Source organism: Phoenix dactylifera, chromosome 6 (assembly GCF_051530095.1).
Source record: "Phoenix dactylifera cultivar Ajwa chromosome 6, Ajwa_hap1_PhDact_Kaust_v1.1, whole genome shotgun sequence".
Lineage (NCBI taxonomy): Eukaryota > Viridiplantae > Streptophyta > Magnoliopsida > Arecales > Arecaceae > Phoenix > Phoenix dactylifera.
In genome coordinates this window covers 37,098,945-37,117,920 of record NC_143195.1, presented here as the reverse complement: position 1 = coordinate 37,117,920, position 18,976 = coordinate 37,098,945, and positions in this window count along the sequence as shown.

The window sequence follows — 18,976 nt, the reverse complement described above, 5'->3', positions numbered from 1 at the left end:
TCCCTCTAAGAGCCTGACCGACCTCGGACCCCGTCGAAGACCGAGTCAACCTCGGCCAGAGGCCAGGCCGACCTCAGCTCTGTCAACCTTGATCTCCATGATTCACGCCGCCTCCGGCTAATGGCTAACTGATCACAGCTCGGCCCAAGATTACAGGTAATGGTCGAGACCCTCACCCTATAAAAAGGGGGTAGGGAAAGGCCCTCCGTAAGCTCAAATGATGGAAGGCAAAATGGATCGTCCTATTCCAGCATGGAGCCACCCAATTCCGGCCGAGCAGACCTCAGAGTCGAGCAGGCCAGACCTCGGTCCCGCTAAGAGCCAGGCCGACCTCGGACTCCGTCGAAGGACGAGCCGACCTCAGCCAGAGGCCAGGCCGACCTCGGACCTCGCTGAAGGCCGAGCCGGCCTCGGTCCTGTCAACCTTGATCTCCATGGTTCACGCCACCTTCAACTAATGGCCAACTGATTATAACTCGGCCAAAGACTACAGGTAACGACCGAGACCCTCTCCCTATAAAAATGGGGTAGAGAAAGGCCTTCTGTAAGCAATACAAAGCAATTGCCCCAGCTATGCTTGCTGCCAAGAGCTATATCCTGCCACACCTGCCAAAAGCTATACCCTGCCACACCAACCAATACCATGCCATGCACAGGGACTGCCCATACCATATGCCTCAAGCGAGCTTTGGCCTTGGCCACACGCCACCTGGTCAGGACCATCTCCTCCCATGATAAGGATGGACCATACTTGAGCCACCTGGGCACCCTTGTGTGGACTATAAATAAGCCATATCAAAAATACTCAGGAACTTTTTTCTAACACTAACTTAGCCATCGGAGGGCCTTCGCCGGAATCCCCGGCCAAAGCTTTGTGCAGGCACCCCGGAGCGTAGGAGGTATCCCTCTTTCTCCATCTCGGCCGTCGTCTTCTCGGCTTCCTCCAGCATGGTCAACCTCAGGCCAAATTTCAACCCCAACAATAGGTATAGTAGATCTATCACCATTGCAATTAGTTAAGTAAGCTTGGAACTCAATTTATATAGCCTCGAACACAGTTAAGTTATCATTGCAATTAGATTAGTAAGCTTGATAAATAGGTAATATAGGATGGCACACATTTAAGTAAGCTTGGCACGTAGTTAATCAATATTTGAACACTTAATCTGGCCTAGCACATAGTTAAATTTTCTCGATACACAATTAAATAAGCTTGGAACATACTTAATCTAGCCTGGCATACAGTTAAATCATCTTAGAACACAGTTAAATCGCCGGCTTTATTTATTTATTTATTTATAACTATTTTATTTCATTACAATATATTATTTATTTATTTATTAATTTGTTCATTCATATATATATATAAATATTTATTTATTTATTTATTTTCTTTATTTATTTATTTTTCTTCTTTTCTTTTTTTCCTTTTCTTTTTTCCTTCTTCTTTTTTCTTCTTCCTTTTCCTCTCGTGAGCCAGCAGCGCCGGAAGAGGGCTGGGCTATGATGGCCGCGGGAGGGGGCGGGCCGCCAGCGGCGGCGGCTGCAGCTGGCCAGCGGAGAACTCCTCTCCTTCCGTGAGGCCGACGGCGCCAGAAAGGGGCCAGGCCGCGGCAGACGCGGGAGGAGGGTGTGCTGTGGCTGACAACGGCCGCAGGATGCGGGAGGGCGCCCTTTTTCCTCTTCTTCGACACCTTCCCACCACGGGAGGAGGCTCGGGAACCGCCGGCCACGGGCCCGAGCCCCTTTTTCTTCCTCTTATTCGGTGGGAATGGCAGAGGAGTGGGGGCATTTTCATCTTATAATGGAATATTGAAATATAGCTAGATCGGTTGTTAAACAATCACTTATTAGGAATTAAATGTTAGAGACCAGTCAAAAAATGGACCGGTCATTAGTTTCCAAAAAAAAAAAAAAATCTGGATCGGATCCGATTTGGGTCCCAGTCAAACTTCACTCAAACATCCAGAGGGGGAGCATGATTGGGCTTCCTAGTAACTTAGTAGGTGTCCAAGGCCTGATTCCAATTTGGGACAGCGAAAAAACCCCAAGACCGAGGATTCGAATTAAAGCCAAGGGAAGGGCGCCAGGACACCAAAAGGTTCACCGACTGTCGTAGGGTGGCGTCCCCTTGTCAGCTAAAGCATGTTCTAAATATTTTAATTTGCATCTCAACAAGCCAATGCGAGTTGAATAATATTTACTCTTCTCCTCTCCCAAGAAAATTAGGAGGAAAGGCTCCTCTAGGTGGAAAAAAAAAAGAGAACAGCTACAAGTTTCTCATCAATGGTCGAGTTAATTGTGCATTTGGCTGTTTAACTGGCTTTCCTTTCACGAGAAGATCTTAACAACTGATAATCTTGCGAACCACCACTGGAACCAACCAGACCATTGTCCTTCATATGGTACCTATGAGGAAACCGTTGACCACTTACCATTATGATGCCTCTACTCTTTGTTGGGTAGGAATCTACTGACTCCGAATCCCTCGCATCCTTCATTACTTACTAGTCCAAGTTTACTTTGGAGTACTTGGAGATCATAAGCTTGCAAGGCGCTCTTAGCAGCTCCTATGTCTCAGGTGCCTCTGAAAAGAGCGTAATCGGCGCATCTTGTTGCTGAATCCGCCACAACTGTGACACAACATATCCTCATGCTTTTCGGAGCGGTTGTCTCTGGTTCTTGCAATACCTCCTTCAACTGCCTTGTGCCTTAGCCCTTTAGTAGACTCTTCGTGGCACCAATTAGGGGTGGCAATCAGGTCGGAGCGGATTAGATGCAGGTTGGGTCTAAATTGCATTAACCAAAATCCGACATGTTTATTAAATAAGTAATAGGTCAAAATTTCAAATCTGAATCCGATCTGTTTATTAAACAGAGAATCCGATCCGACCCCCATAACCCATTTATCAAACGGGTTAAATGGGATAGACAGAGTTTTTAACAAGTTAAATCGGGTCATAATCCGACCCAATTATTAAACGAGTGTCAAAGGTTTAAACGCTGAACCAACTCATTTAATAGACATGTTTAGACATATTGATCTATTTACGCCCTAAATCCATTTATGTCAAATACAAACCTACTTAAAGTAGGTCTCCATCGGATTGACGAGTCGAGCCATAAATTGCCACCTTTAGCCACAACTTTTGTATATTAATCAATCTTTACCCCGATTTCATGGGTCAGGACTTCCCAAACTCTTCCATTAATTAAAAAAAGCATTAATTTTGGATGCTCCGTAGCATGACTAGAAGGGAATTTATTATGGAACTCTATTGAACAACTTGTTCATATGCTCAAAACTATAGCTATGGCTATGTAAGAGAGTAGAACATAGCCTAGTCTTGCATGACTAAAGTTCCCATTTGACAAAGCTTTTCGAAAACCAGAAAGCACTTTTGAATAGTGTGGTGATGTTTGGTAAAAAATCAGAAAACTATTTTGTTTTGCTAAAGAGCTGAGAAGGTCTACTTGGAAAAATCCTATTTTGGAGCTTCTCTCCAAAAATATTCTTGCCAATGTTGTAAATTAATTTTCATTATAGTAAAACTTTCTAATGACCAAAATGTCCACCAACAAACTTAATGATTTCATTTTATATCATATCATATCATAATATATATTGTTATACTATACATATAATATTGTTTTACAACTCTTCATCATGGCGGTGGAGGGTGTGGAAGGCAAAAGTAAAAATCTAGCCCCATTAACTTTCTATATAATTCGAATAATTTTGGGTCACCCGAACCACTTATTTCCGAACTTCTTGCAAATTAATTGCCTCAAAACCGATCATGGTCAAATATGATATATATGCTTTGTTCGAGTGAAACATAACCAAATATATGATCGATTGAAATTATATATATATATATATATATATATATATATATTCGGTACTAAATTCAGTCCAACAATGAAGAAAAAAGAAACAAGGGTAGTGGAATGGAACGCTAAAGAGATATGTTTGTTATCCTACAGCTTGCTCGTATTACTCTGCTATACATCCTCCAACAGCTTGATCAACCCATAGAACAATCTCCAAAAAAAAGAGGGGCACACGAACGAATCAGTAGATAGGATAATCATTGAGGAAGAATAGTCTCAAAGCAGTGAAGCCCATCCAACTCCAATGCGAACCGAGGCCTGGACTTCCCCTGCTGCTGCTGCTGCTGCTGCTGCTGCTTCGACGTGCTGGATTTGACGCTCCCGCCTCTGCTTTCCTCTTCTTTGTTACCCTTCTTCTTCCCGATCCAATAATGCAACCACATTCCTTATCATCTTATCTGCCTGATTTCGACGCCCCACTAAAATCCTGCCTGCCAGCTTGGCCGACCATTGGATGGGTGCCACATGGCATGCCGAATCTACCGTAAAGCGAACCTTAGGCAAATAATACCAACGATTATAGCTCGGCGCGATGTCAACATACTAGATAAAAAAACGATGTAACCGTCCTAAGCGATGTTAAGAAAAAAAGCATAACAGCTCGTCCGAAGATCATATGATCGGATAGATTCTCACCCTCTTCTCTATATAAATATAGCCATAGGATTCTAGTTAAGGAAACTTCGTCTCGCTTTTAGCTCATTGCTCACATTCCGATAACCTATAACTGTTTTGCTTTATTTATAGGTCGGATCTCGCATTGCTTGGTCTTAGAATCTTCAGGCACCAGATCCATCCAACTCTATTAAATCAGGTTTTGGGCGGCGACAGGATTATATGGCCTCCAACACATCCGGCATATAAGTGGACAGTATTATAAAAGTGGACAGTATCAAATTAGGTAGCCTTTTTGAATTGAAATGATCCATAATATACTAGCTCATACTTGACCAACTAGAACTGGCTATGTCAACCGGTCCCTTGTCGTGGGTGGGCCGGACTCGGCCTTTCGCAGTCCCCACTCGTGGGTGGATTAAAGCCCATACCCACTAATTCGTCTATATGTTAGGTGATAGCACTGTCCTATTACAACTAGGCCCAAACTTGGACGTCAGAATGTACTCTCAAATTTGTCTCGAGAACTAGCTCCTCTAAAAAAAACCTCACTCACACTTGCAAATTATCCAACGAGGAAGACTGTGAGATGCCCCCGTTAGGTTTTGCAAATTCCTAATAGCATTAGTGTTGGAGAGTTTGTTGGCAGTCGGATAAAGATCCGCTGAAAGATATGCTGCGTTCGTAAGGCCAATAGTCAAACTAAAACTGAGTGTGGTTTTTAATTGGCTGCTGCTATAGATATTTTAACCTACTAAATATAAATTAAAGAACAAATAATTTATGCAGCATTAAATTAAAGAACAAAAAAATACTAAAATAAAGACATAGAAAGATATTGAGGACTAATCGGTATGATTGGACTGGATTTTTTGATGGATTTATGAATTGGACGACCCATTGGAATATGGCCATATCAATCCAATTGTTGTGGAAGGATTTTTTTTTCCTCTTTTAAGGTGTAATGGGTTGATATAGGTTATCAACCTAAATAGGCTGGTCAATCCATGAATCCAATGAAGAATACAATGAAAAATCCAACCCAATTTCGTTAGATTATCTAAATAAATTGTAAAAAATATTACATATTTCAAAAACTCTGTAGTCATACAATATTGCTAGATTTGCTCATATAATTATGTTTAGTCATACAATATTCGAGCAACTGACATGTGTTCTCTCTAATAAAAAAAAAAAATCTCTTTATTTTTCTTGAGAGAAATCCTGTTCTAGATTTCCAGGTTGAAAACGAGAAGACAGCAAAGAAATTAAGAATCGTGCTATAATTAAACTTAATACCTTACAGAATCAATACTCTTGATATTACCATATTGTTTCACTGATAACAGAATCAATCAATGGAAGTGTTGCCTAGAGGTAAAGAAAAAAAGTAGAAGGAAAAAAAAAAGAAAAAAAGCTAAAAAGACGCTACGAAATAATGAAAAAGAGGATTCTCAGTGGGAGACCATGATCTCAAAACAGTGAAGCCCATCGAACTCTGGAGCAAACCATAGCGGCTTCGGCCCGTTCTGCTGCTGCTTCTGCTGCAACTTCTTTATCGACCCTCCGGAAGATTTTGGTTCGGCATTCCCTACCTGATTCTCATCTCTTCCCTTCTTCATCCCAATCCAGCGACTAAAAGGCCATCGTTGGGGCTGCTTATCATCGTCAGAGGAGAAGTTGGGACTCGGATAAAGAGAAGACGACGCCAGAGGCTTCTCCATGGCAGAACGGAGTGATTTGAAGCTTTGGACAGAGAGAAGTAAACTCTCAGGCAAAGGCGGCAGTGGGAGAGAGAGAGAGAGAGAGGAGCTTCCTTTTTATAGGTTAAGCATACGACTGTTGCAATCCTAGTCCTAGAGACTCTGGGAATCGCCGTGGGACCGGATCCGTTTCCTTTCACGCAAGTAGCTTCGTCGTTCCTGGATTTTTGTGCCTACTCCGTTTAGGCCTCGGAGAGCACGGAAGGCACGGGCGGAAAGCGTTCGGCGCAAGTGGAAGGTAATGGTTATGGACGAAGCAACAAAATTTCGGTCCACTAGAGATTCTTGTTGAGTTTCTTTTGGTTTGTATCACGAGGACTAAGCGTTTCCGGTTTATTTTTTTAATAATTATTGTTATCAAATTTTATTTTTTTAGTGAATATTAATTTTTAAATTTAAATAGAAATCAAATATTTCACTATTTTTGGTGCCGCGTGACGTGAGAACAGAAAAAAGTATAAAATTTCCTATATTTCTTATTTTTTAAATGAAATATTTTTTCAATATTTTTTAATTTTTATTTTGGCCTTTGTTTTAAATTTTGAGTGCCATTCTAAGATTATAAGTGATGATTTTGTTAGAAGCTCTACAGATTTAAAGCTCCAAAAACTTTAATGCCAACGGCAATCCCCAACAGAGATGTAGTTTACTTTCGTGCGTCTTAAAACAGTCAACTAGTGAATCATGTGCTCTTACTTTTATGCATAGAGCACCAGCCACCAACCTCTCATGGCAGTTTTACTTTAACATCCAGGATTCTCGTTTGATTTACAGCTTATAAAATATAACGATCATGTCATTATATTTTTAAAAATATACCAACATTTGATTAGCTGAAAACTAAAAATATTCAAATATAAAAAAAGACATTAATAAACAGGAAAGTCTAAAAAACATTGGCTTTATGATTATTTTTTTTGTTTTTTTTTAGCTTCCAACTAAAAGAAGGATGCCGTTCCGCTGAGCTCAGGGGCAGGCCAATCTTAAAGAAAGGGCAAGATAGATCATCGTGGGCACCTCTGCGGATAAGCACCGAGACACCACGACAAATAAACCATAGGTTAATTTGACCAGCCTTCAGAACCCAGCGCAGATTCACCGAATAGTCGTCGTGTCTATTTGACCCCTTCCATCCGCCGCCGCCGTATGGAGAAGTTTCGGGTCAAAATCCAATCAACGCGCCGTCTGAAGGCCAAATTTGACCCCTACCTACAAAACGACGCACGTTCCGGCGCTGGAACGGACGCTCTCCATCCGAGCCTTGAAACACGTGTTCATTCATCTCCATTTCCTGGAAATAAATGGAGCCAATCCTCTCTCCCTATAAAAGCATTCGGGTCGCCCGATGACCATATCATCAACTTTCTCCGGTTGAAGGACTCCTCCATCAAAACCCACCAACCTCCCTCCCCACCAGCACTCCAGATCTTCTCTTCGCCATGGAGAAGCTACTGGCGATGTCTATCCTCAGTTCAACTCCTGTCCACATCTCTGGAAGCTGGACTACGATGATGCAGAAAGAGAAGGCAAGCGCGGAGAAGGGCAAAGTTGAGAGGGTCGGTAACTGCGGGGAAGGGGAGCAGAGACCGGCCAAGGCCGGAAAGAATCCTCCGAAGAAGAGGAGTACTGGGAGACCAGGCTTTGCACCTGAGTTTGATGGGCTCAACTGCTTCGAGACCTTCATCTCCTACTAAACTTGCTGAAGCCTTCCTATCCTCTTAGCTGAAGTATTAGCGGTGTTCGAGATTTTTTTTATATAAATTATGGTTCCTGTTAGGCTGTTACTCTCGTCTAGTCTTTGTAAAGTTGATCAACAAAGATTTGGGAAACCAATTCTCTTCATTTGTAGTAATAATTGTAATGGAAAAGCTATACGAATGGTGAAATTAAAGATTTTTCAGTTCTAGTATTTTCATCTTAAAAGGCGACAGATGTATTCATAATGGCTTTCGGCTTTAAAACCAGTACAAAAACTTGATGTATATAGCAAGACGAAAAACTCAGGTCTAGTCCTGTTGCTGCTCTAATTTCCTGTTGACATGGCCGGCAGCTTCTCCATCGCGAAACAGAGTATCTTGTTGAACATCAACATAAGTTCAGACGGAGCTGGTCGTGGCGGAGACCGGCTTCCTTCCTTCCAACTGTTATGGAGAAAGAAGGATCTGGGTGCCCTCTTATTTTCTTTTCCTTTTTGTTCTCTTTATTTTGTGATTTCTCTTTAATTATTTCTTCAGTGCTTTCTCTTTTTCAAGGGATCCCTTTCCCTTCTCGCAAGAAAGAACTTTCTATATAATTCGAATAATTTTGGGTCTGCCAAACCACTTATTTCCGAACTTCTTGCAAATTAATTGCCTCAGAACCGATCATGGTCAGATATGATATATATGTTTTGTTCGAGTGAAACATAACCAAATATATGATCGAATGAAATTATATATATATATTCGATCCTAAATCCAGTCCAACAATGAAGAAAAAAGAAATCTAAAGAGATATGTTTGTCATCCTACAGCTTGCTCGTATTACTCTGCCATACATCCTCCAACAGCTTAATCAACGAATAGAACAATCTCCAAAAAAGAGGGGCACACGAACGAATCAGTAGATAGGATAATCACTGAGGAAGAATAGTCTCAAAGCAGTGAAGCCCATCCAACTCCAACGCGAACCGAGGCCTGGACTTCCCCTGCTGCTGCTGCCGCTGCTCCGACGTGCCGGATTTGACGCTCCCGCCTCTGTTCTCCTCTTCTTTGTTATTCTTCTTCTTCCCGATCCAACCGCGAGTGAACCATCCGCTAGCCTTCCCATCGCCAAAGAAATCCGGCCCTGAGCTCAGAATTGACATGGCCAGCAGCTTCTCCATAACAAACGAATAAAATTGAAAGAGAATGACTTGTGCTTGACCAAGGAGGAGGGGGGAGGGGTGCTTTTATAGGATCAGAAGGGGATTCTGAACGGAGAACGAGTCCTAGAATGCCTTCCTTACCAAGAAGCTGGAGGAATTTAGGTAATCGTGTCCAGGCAAACGGTACGCGTGGGGCCCGACCAAGCGCCTTCTTTTCGAAAGGGCGTCCTGATAGTCTCAAGAAACAGGAAGGTGCGTGGAAGCTATATCTTGTCAATGCGTGGGCGGCGTCCGTTCTCTTAACGTAGACGGGTTGGCTGTCAGAAGAACAAATATCTTCTGACGGTGCACGCACCAAAGAAAATCTTATGGGCCGGATTTTTCGAATTTCTCTTACCCCGGAAGATCTATCTCTAACTAAAAAAACCACGATATCCATGCGAAGAATCGAGACCCCATATCTTCTTTTCCTTGCTCCTCCCCAGGCCTCTCTCTGTCCATCCGTTAAGACGTATTCTTCCTCATCCAAATATGTATTGAACTAATTTATTAAAAATATATTATTTAAATTTTTTTAATTATTAAAATATAGTATACTAAATATGGCAACTTCAGATCACCGAGAATTAGATTATTTCGGAATAAGAATTACGAGTGACCTAAAATTACCTCCGCAATCTCATTTAGATCACCAAACATTATCTTAATTATGTGGGCTAGTGGCAATATTCGATGCATAAGGATTTACCTTTCTAATGCATACACATTGGGGTGAATCATTATTTCAATTTCTCGTAGAATCAAAGTTTCCAAAAATAGCTACCTTCTTTAATTAAAGCCACTTTCTACGGAAAATAATCCACCGCCGGTCCATCTACCACGTCCACTAGTTGATGTTTTGTTGATTTGGAGCTGTAGAAGCTAGCTGAAAATTTTTTCCTAAATGAATTTATTGATGTTTCTAAGTCCAAATTGCCTGCCAAATATGGTTTTCAAGTAAATATTTCATAAAAAAGACAATGTGTAATTTTCTTTATAATCTAGTGAGCGAGAACCATAGGTAATATCATAGGCTTGCCACAATAATAACTAATAAACCCTATAATGGTTTCTGTTATGGGGGAATTGAGCCGCCATGCCCCACGTGATCGGCACGCGTATCCAGGAAAGCTACAGCTGCCCTATGATCCAGCACTCCGACCCCGAGTCGGACCTCCTCGGCTCCGCAGCCCGACCCCGGGTCGGCTGCCCTATGATCCAGCACTCCGACCCCGAGTCGGACCTCCTCGGCTCCGCAGCCCGACCCCGGGTCGGCTGCCCTATGATCCAGCACTCCGACCCCGAGTCGGACCTCCTCGGCTCCGCAGCCCGACCCCGGGTCGGCTGCCCTATGATCCAGCATTCCGACCCCGAGTCGGAGATCTTTTGATAACGACAGGCTATTCTCCAGAGGCACGCCGCGGCCTCCTGCTCCACTACTCCCTGCAACGGCTGTACCCGATGCTGCCCACGATCTCCTGTATCAACCGTACAAAGCGGAGCTCCACTACGCCCTGCCATGACCGTACCCAGCGCTGCTCCACGACGCCCCGTAACGGCCATGTCAGTGGCCATTCTATCGTGCCCCACGACGACAAACCCCCCTGAGAGACCTCCCAGCCAGGTATATATGCGGCTGGGGGGAGAAGGGGAGGGGGTAAGCAATACCTCCCAGAGCACTCTCTCCCACTTGTGATTATCATCTCTCCTCCTCCAATCTCCTCTGACTTGACCGTCGGAGGGCCATCACCACCCTGGTGGTGGTGCAAGGCTTGTTTGCAGGTTCCTTGGCGGAAGGTGGAGCGCAACCAGCACCAACCAAGACAACTCAGGCGGAACCCCGTTCACACCGTCGTGTCAATCGTTCTCGGTTTGGACCACCAGCAACAGTTGGCGCTAGAGGAAGGGTCGAATCTCAGAACGATCGTAATGGCACGGCGAGGTGGTCGCGGAGCTTCCAATGCTTCCGGTCGCGGAGCCTCTCGCGCCTCTGGCCGGGAGGCTGCTGCGTCCCCAACACACTCTCAGCAGCATTCCACCGCTTCTCCTCCCATTCAGACGGTCGAACCCGCTCAGTTCGACCAGCTAGCCCAGCAGGTTCGCACCCTCGCGGAGGCAGTGCAGAATCTGCAGGGTGTGATCTCTCGGGTGCCGCAGCGGGCTCAGGAGCCGCTGCTCCCCGAGCACTCGCCTCTTCCTCACAACCCGCGCTCCTTCCTCTCCCATGGAGAGGAGCGCCGGCGCGGGGAGGATTCTCGAGTGCGGTCCATTCTGCCAGGACCTTCTCATCGGAGCTGCGCGGGGTACGAGAGGCGGACCCGGGCGCGTTCTCAGACACCCCAGTCCTCGAGGGGCCCGCACTCCAGTCGGTCCCCCTCGCGCCGCTCTTTGTCTCCCACCCACCGGTCGCGCTCCCTGGACCGGCGGGTGGACGATCTCCACAGACAGCTCCAGGTCCTGAAGGGCCACTCCAAAGATCCCTTCGCCGACTTGGAAATCTCCTCCCAGCCGGCGCTTGCCTCAAGGATCCTGCGAACCCTAATCCCGCCGGGGTTCAAAATGCCGGCGATCGAACCCTACGACGGGGCGGCGGACCCACGGGACCACGTGGAGAGTTTCAGGACTCTTATGCTCCTCCATGGAGCATCGGATCCTCTCCTCTGCAAGGCCTTCCCGGCGACCCTCCGCGGCCCGGCAAGGGCGTGGTTCGCCGGCCTGGAGGCTAATTCCATCCAGTCCTTCCACCAGTTCACCCGTCTCTTCATCAGCCATTTCGCCGTCAGTAGCCGGCGAAGACTGGTCTCCGACTCCCTCTTCGATGTCCGGCAGAACGAGGGAGAGAGCCTGCGGGATTATCTCACCCGCTTCAACAAGGCAACACTGGAGGTCCGGAATTTGAGCCAGGAGGTGGCTCTCTCAGCCCTGAAGCGAGGCTTCCGGAAGGGCAGACTCACCTTCTCCCTGGACAAACGCCTGCCGCGGAGCTTCCCGGAGCTGTTGTCTCGGGCAAACCAGTATGCAGACGCCGAGGAGGCAGCCTCCCACCGGAACAAGGAGGCCGCCGAGGCCCCTCTAAAGCCCGGGAAGAAAAGGCGAAAAGAGGCACCCCAGAGGAGGAGCCCGACGCCTCAACGCCGGCGCAGAAGCCCGTCACCAGCAAGGAACCACGGCGCCACACGCCCTCGTTCTCCGCACCGACGCTTCAACCGGTACACCCCACTCCTGGCCCCCCGGGCCCAGATCCTCATGGAGGTCAAGGGGCGGGAGGACCTCCCGGTCCCGAGGCAGATGAAGAAGATCCCTGGGAGGAAGCCTTCTCGGGCGTACTGTGAGTACCACCGAGACCACGGCCACGATACCGAAGACTGCTTCCAGCTTCGGGACGAGATCGAGGCTCTCATTCGCCGAGGGCGTCTCGGTCGATATGTAAACGACCGACGTCCCCCCGCAGACCCGCGTCCAGCCGACCCGGCCCCTCAGGAGCCTCGGGAGCAGAATCGACCCGTTACGGGAGTGATCCACACCATCACTGGGGGCTGCTCTCGGCCCGTGAGGAACGCAGGGGGCTCGGCGGAAGTATCAGGAGTGGCCGTCGCGAAGAGGCAGCGGGTCGGAAATGTAATCACTTTTTGTGATGAAGATGTAAAGGGGGTTCAGACTCCCCACGATGACGCCATGGTGATCTCTCTCACTATGGCGGACTATGATGTAAGGCGTGTTCTTGTGGATAGTGGAAGCTCAGCTGATATTTTGTATTACGAGGCCTTCCAAAAGATGGGCTTTTCCCGACAATTGTTGCACAAAACATCCACCCCCCTCATAGGATTCACTGGAGACGCTATCTCGGCCGAAGGTGTCATCGAGCTGCCTGTGACTGCGGGCATTGCACCCGCAGAAGCCACGGTGCGGCTCGGGTTCTTGGTCGTCCGTGTCCCCTCGGCCTACAACGCTATCCTCGGACGACCCGGACTGAACGCCCTTCGCGCGGTGGTTTCTACCTACCATTTGCTCATGCGGTTCCCCACAGCGGCCGGGATTGGAGAGGTCCGAGGTGACCAGCCGACCGCACGGCAGTGTTTCCTAGCAACTCTCAAAGGGAAGAAGCCCATGGAGGCCCTAAGCGTCGAGTCACTTGACGCCAGAGACGAAGATCAGGCCCGGCGGCTTGTAAAGAAGTCCGCCCACTACGTACTTTATGAAGGGAGGCTGTATCGGACCTCGTTTACCGCCCCCCTCTTAAGGTGCCTCCGCCCCGCGGAAGCGGCCTACGCCCTCGGCGAAGTCCACGAAGGCATCTGCGGATCGCACTTGGGGGCTAGGTCCTTGGCGCATAAGATCATGAGGCAAGGCTACTATTGGCCGACCTTGTTGGAGGACTCGAAGGACCACGTGCGGAAATGCGACGCCTGCCAGCGCCACGCCAACGTCCAGAGAGTCCCCTCTGTCCCCTTGGCGCCAATCACCGCGCCCTGGCCCTTCGCACAGTGGGGAATGGATATCCTCGGACCATTCCCCGTCGCTTCGGCCCAGCGGAAATTTTTGATTGTCGCCATCGACTACTTCACCAAGTGGGTGGAGGCAGAGCCACTGGCCACCATCACGGAGGCACAAGTCCGGAAGTTCGTGAAGAAGAACATCATTGTCCGATTTGGAGTACCTCGGGTCCTCATCTCGGATAACGGTCGACAGTTTGATAACAAGCACTTCCGGGACTTCTGCGAGGAATTCGGGATCGAGCATCGGTTCACATCCGTGTCGCATCCCCAAACCAACGGCGAGGCCGAGGTCACAAATCGGACAATCCTCCAAGGTATCAAAGCGCGGATCGGCCGGACGGGGCAAGCTTGGGTCGAGGAACTCGAGAATGTCCTTTGGGCGTATCGGACCACACAACGGACTCCTACTGGAGAGACGCCTTTCAGCCTAACCTATGGCACGGAAGCCGTTGCCCCCGTGGAGCTCGGACTCCCCTCGCCTCGGGTGGCCGCGCACCGACCCGAGGCCAATTCAGAGCAACTCCGAGGGAACTTGGATCTCTTGGAAGAGGCAAGGGAAATGGCTCAGGTACGGATGGCAATGTATCAGCAGAGGGTGGCCCGATATTACAACTCCAAAGTCCGACCGAAGCTTTTCAGAATTGGAGATCTGGTGCTGAGGCGAGCTAAGGCATCTCAACCTACGGAAGGTGGGAAGCTAGCGCCAAATTGGGAAGGCCCGTATAAAGTTCGTTGGGTAAACCGACCTGGCTCCTACCAGTTGGAAGCCCTAGATGGCCGAGGAATTCCAAGGGGCTGGAATTCCGCTAACCTGCGGATGTATTACCAGTAGAACAACAAGGCCAGAAAGACAATTTAAAAAGGTGCAATACTTTTCATTTCAATAATTTCTGGTTACAGTGGCGTGCTCGTGTGATTACAAGGAATTCCCAGAGGGGAATTAGGGAGTAAAGAAAGTAAAGAAGAGGTGGGGACCCAAACCCTCAACCCAGGGCGGCTGCAGTCCCACCAGAAGTGGGTGCTTCTAACCGGAGGCGCCATCCAGCACCTCACCAAAAAGAGGAGGAGCCGCCGCAGAAGAAGCTCCCGCTGCCCCCAGGGGAACGCCGCCTCCAAAGGATATTCCCATCTTCCCCAGTGGTAGGGAAGAGAAGGGATTCAAGGGGGAAGAGTATATGGAGGCGCGGTCCCGGATTGAGCGTCCGGCGCAGAGCTCAACCGGGAGGCTGAACTTCAAGGAGGGGAGATGTGATCCCGGATGAAACGCCTAGAGCGGAGTTCCGCCGGGGAGACCCTCCTTGTTGATCCCAGATGAAACGGCTAGTTGGCTGAAGTTGTAAGGGGAGCGCCTCCCCTTTCCTTCGACAGGAGTCTCTCAGTCATATGCCAAGGAGGAGGTCCGCGATCCATGACAACCTGCAGCTCCGGCTTGGCAAATTCCATCGTACCTGCACCTGTATTTATAGCCAAGCTGCGGCCCCCTGGTAGTTCCGATACGGATGGCTCCAATAAATGCAGGCGCACTGAATCCGGAGCCGTTCCGGCTCCCGAGGCGTATCTCCCCGCGATTTCCTAAGCGTCATTCTCCTTAAATCGCATTCTTTGTGCAGGACGATCCGGGTGACGTATACCCCTAGGTCCACGTGTCTCCGCTCGCGCCCAGGCCGCATCCTCCTCGAAGAACCCGCGTATCGCGGCCGCTCAACTAACACTCCTCACCAGCAGCAACTGGCGATCCGATTTCCCAGGTAACGCATTAATTAGCGTTTAATACCCTTCTCGTGTTCCCCCCAGGCAACGCTTGGAGGAGAGGAGAAACACGGTCGCGGCTGGGCACAGAGAAACCCCGATGGGCGGCGAGCGACAAGTGGCCGACCAACGAGTGGAATGTCCCGAGGCTCGGCCCTCGGATGCCTGGCTAACCCGATGATCATCCCGGGAGCAGACTAGCCGGAAGCCCCGACCGGTCGCCTCGGCTTGCGCCAGCCTAGGCCGACCAACGAGTGGAATTTCCCTGAGGCTTGACAACCCTCAGATGCCTGGCTAACCCGATGATCATCCCGGGAGCAGACTAGCCGGAAGCCCCGACCGGTCGCCTCGGCTTGCGCCAGCCTTGGCCGACCAACGAGCGGAATTTCCCTGAGGCTTGACAACCCTCAGATGCCTGGCTAACCCGATGATCATCCCGGGAGCAGACTAGCCGGAAGCCCCGACCGGTCGCCTCGGCTTGCGCCAGCCTTGGCCGACCAACGAGCGGAATTTCCCTGAGGCTTGACAACCCTCAGATGCCTGGCTAACCCGATGATCATCCCGGGAGCAGACTAGCCGGAAGCCCCGACCGGTCGCCTCGGCTTGCGCCAGCCTAGGCCGACCAACGAGTGGAATCTCCCGAGGCTCGGCCCTCGGATGCCTGGCTAACCCGATGATCATCCCGGGAGCAGACTAGCCGGAAGCCCCGACCGGTCGCCTCGGCTTGCGCCAGCCTTGGCCGACCAGCGAGCGGAAGAATTTCCTGAGGCCTAACCCTCGGATGCCTGGCTTAGCGCCGGAAGAATTTCCTGAGGCCTAACCCTCGGATGCCTGGCTTAGCGCCGGAAGAATTTCCTGAGGCCTAACCCTCGGATGCCTGGCTTAGCGCCGGAAGAATTTCCTGAGGCCTAACCCTCGGATGCCTGGCTTAGCGCCGGAAGAATTTCCTGAGGCCTAACCCTCGGATGCCTGGCCTAGCGCCGGAAGAATTTCCTGAGGCCTAACCCTCGGATGCCTGGCTTAGCGCCGGAAGAATTTCCTGAGGACTAACCCTCGGATGCCTGGCCTAGCGCCGGAAGAGTTTCCTGAGGCCTAACCCTCGGATGCCTGGCTCAGCGCCGGAAGAGTTTCCTGAGGCCTAACCCTCGGATGCCTGGCTTAGCGCCGGAAGAATTTCCTGGGGCCTAACCCTCGGATGCCTGGCTTAGCGCCGGAAGAGTTTCCTGAGGCCTAACCCTCGGATGCCTGGCTTAGCGCCGGAAGAATTTCCTGAGGCCTAACCCTCGGATGCCTGGCCTAGCGCCGGAAGAATTTCCTGAGGCCTAACCCTCGGATGCCTGGCTTAGCGCCGGAAGAATTTTCTGAGGACTAACCCTCGGATGCCTGGCCTAGCGCCGGAAGAGTTTCCTGAGGCCTAACCCTCGGATGCCTGGCTCAGCGCCGGAAGAGTTTCCTGAGGCCTAACCCTCGGATGCCTGGCTTAGCGCCGGAAGAATTTCCTGGGGCCTAACCCTCGGATGCCTGGCTTAGCGCCGGAAGAGTTTCCTGAGGCCTAACCCTCGGATGCCTGGCCTAGCGCCGGAAGAGTTTCCTGAGGCCTAACCCTCGGATGCCTGGCTCAGCGCCGGAAGAGTTTCCTGAGGCCTAACCCTCGGATGCCTGGCTTAGCGCCGGAAGAATTTCCTGAGGCCTAACCCTCGGATGCCTGGCTTAGCGCCGGAAGAATTTCCTGAGGCCTAACCCTCGGATGCCTGGCTTAGCGCCGGAAGAGTTTCCTGAGGTTTAACCCTCGGATGCCTGGCCTAGCGCCGGAAGAACTTCGGGAATCAAAAGTCAGCAAGAAGCAACCAAGAGCTAAAAAAAAAAAAAAAAAAAAAAAAAAAAAAAAAAGAGGACGAGGGCGAGATGAAGAAATATTCAACGTGCATTAATTTTCAGGGCCGAGGCCCATACAATTGGGCAAAACGCCGACATACAAAAATAAAAAAGACAATGAAAGGTACAAGAGGTCAGCTTGGAGGAACTCCCGGGTCGGGAACGCCGGGCTCGTCCGCGGGAGGTAGGGAAGCAGCAGGAGAACCAGCAGGCGATGGCGCCGGAGAGGAGTCCAGGAGGGAGATCTCGCTCAGGTCAACTTCGGGATACTTAGCCGACACCCTTGCCAGGCCCTCCTCGAAGCCCAAGGTGAAGGCTTCGGCCCCCGCGTCCGACGCGTCATGGACAAACTCGTCAGACTGGCGATAGGTCCGCACTGCCTCCGACATATCATGGGCGAACTCGGCGGACTGGCGATAAGCCTCTACCGCCTGACGCCCGATTTCCGCCCTCTTCTCGGCCAGCTCCGCCTCAGCTCGCTCCATAATCTGAGCCTTGGCCTCCAAGACCTTCGCCACAATCCGGCCTTCGGCCTCAGAGGAGACCCTCAGCAGATCAGCCTGAGCCTCTTTATGCTTCGCCTCGGTAGCAACCCGAGCGGCCTCGGCTTCCTTCAGGCGCGAACGGAGCTCTTGGACGTCCGTGCATGACTTCTCCAGGGCCGACTCCAGTTCGCCTAGTTCGGCTTCAAAAGAGCGGATTCGGTCGCAGGCGTTGTCGGCAGACCGCTGGGCCTTCTCCCACCGCTCTCGATAGTCCGCGATCTTCCGGGACTGCTTTTCAGCCCGTTCCTCCGCCTTCTTGACCCTGCTTTCGAGGCCCGAGGCGGCTTTGAGTTGCTCCCGAGCCTCTGACAGTTGCTCCTCCAGGGCGGTGAAGCCGAGTGCCCGCTCTTCGGCCTCCCGGAGCCTCGCCTCGAGGTCCCCGGTCGTCCTGCCTGCCGCAGCCCGGCCTCCCTCTTCCATTGCTTTCAGCCGGTCCTCGGCCTTCGCCAAAAGCCCCGCCTGTTCCTTGTAGCACTCCTCCAGACGGATCATGTACTGGGCGAGCTAAGAAATAGGAAAAATAAGGGAGTCAGGCGGAGAACAACAGAGCCAATAAATGGTGAAAGACGGCCAGAAGAACACTCACCGACATGAGACAGACGCAGCTGGCGGCCCCAACGTCAGAGACATCCAACTCCCGGACCCGCCGACGGTCCTTCTCCAGCAACACTGTTTCGATGAGATTTCGGGCGCCATCGGTAGTGAAGGCAGACCCCGATTTCTCCCCGGAGCCGGATGGTGGTTCTGCAGCCTTACCCTTATCCATCGCCTGGGGAAGAGTCCGGCTGATCGCGCTCGGGGCGGGGGTCGCCCCAGGAATTGATAGGGTCCCGCTCGGCCGGGGCCTCGGCGCGTCCCTCCTCGAGTCATCAGGAGCCGACCGAGTCGAAGGCCGGGTCGGGGACCGATCACGTCCGACCCGTCCGTCTTGAGCAGGCTCAGGTGGCACCTCCGGAGTAGCGGCAACCTTACCACCGGAGGGCTGATACAGCGTCAGCTGCCGGTCGGTGCCCACGACATCTCCCTGACCGGTGGGCCCGGACTCGTCGGTCGGCATCGGAGGTATCTCCTTACGGGACTTCTTCGCCGGTGGGGCCCCGCTCGGAAGAGCTCGTTTCCTCCTCCGGACTGCTTCCAGCAGGGACGCCCTACCAA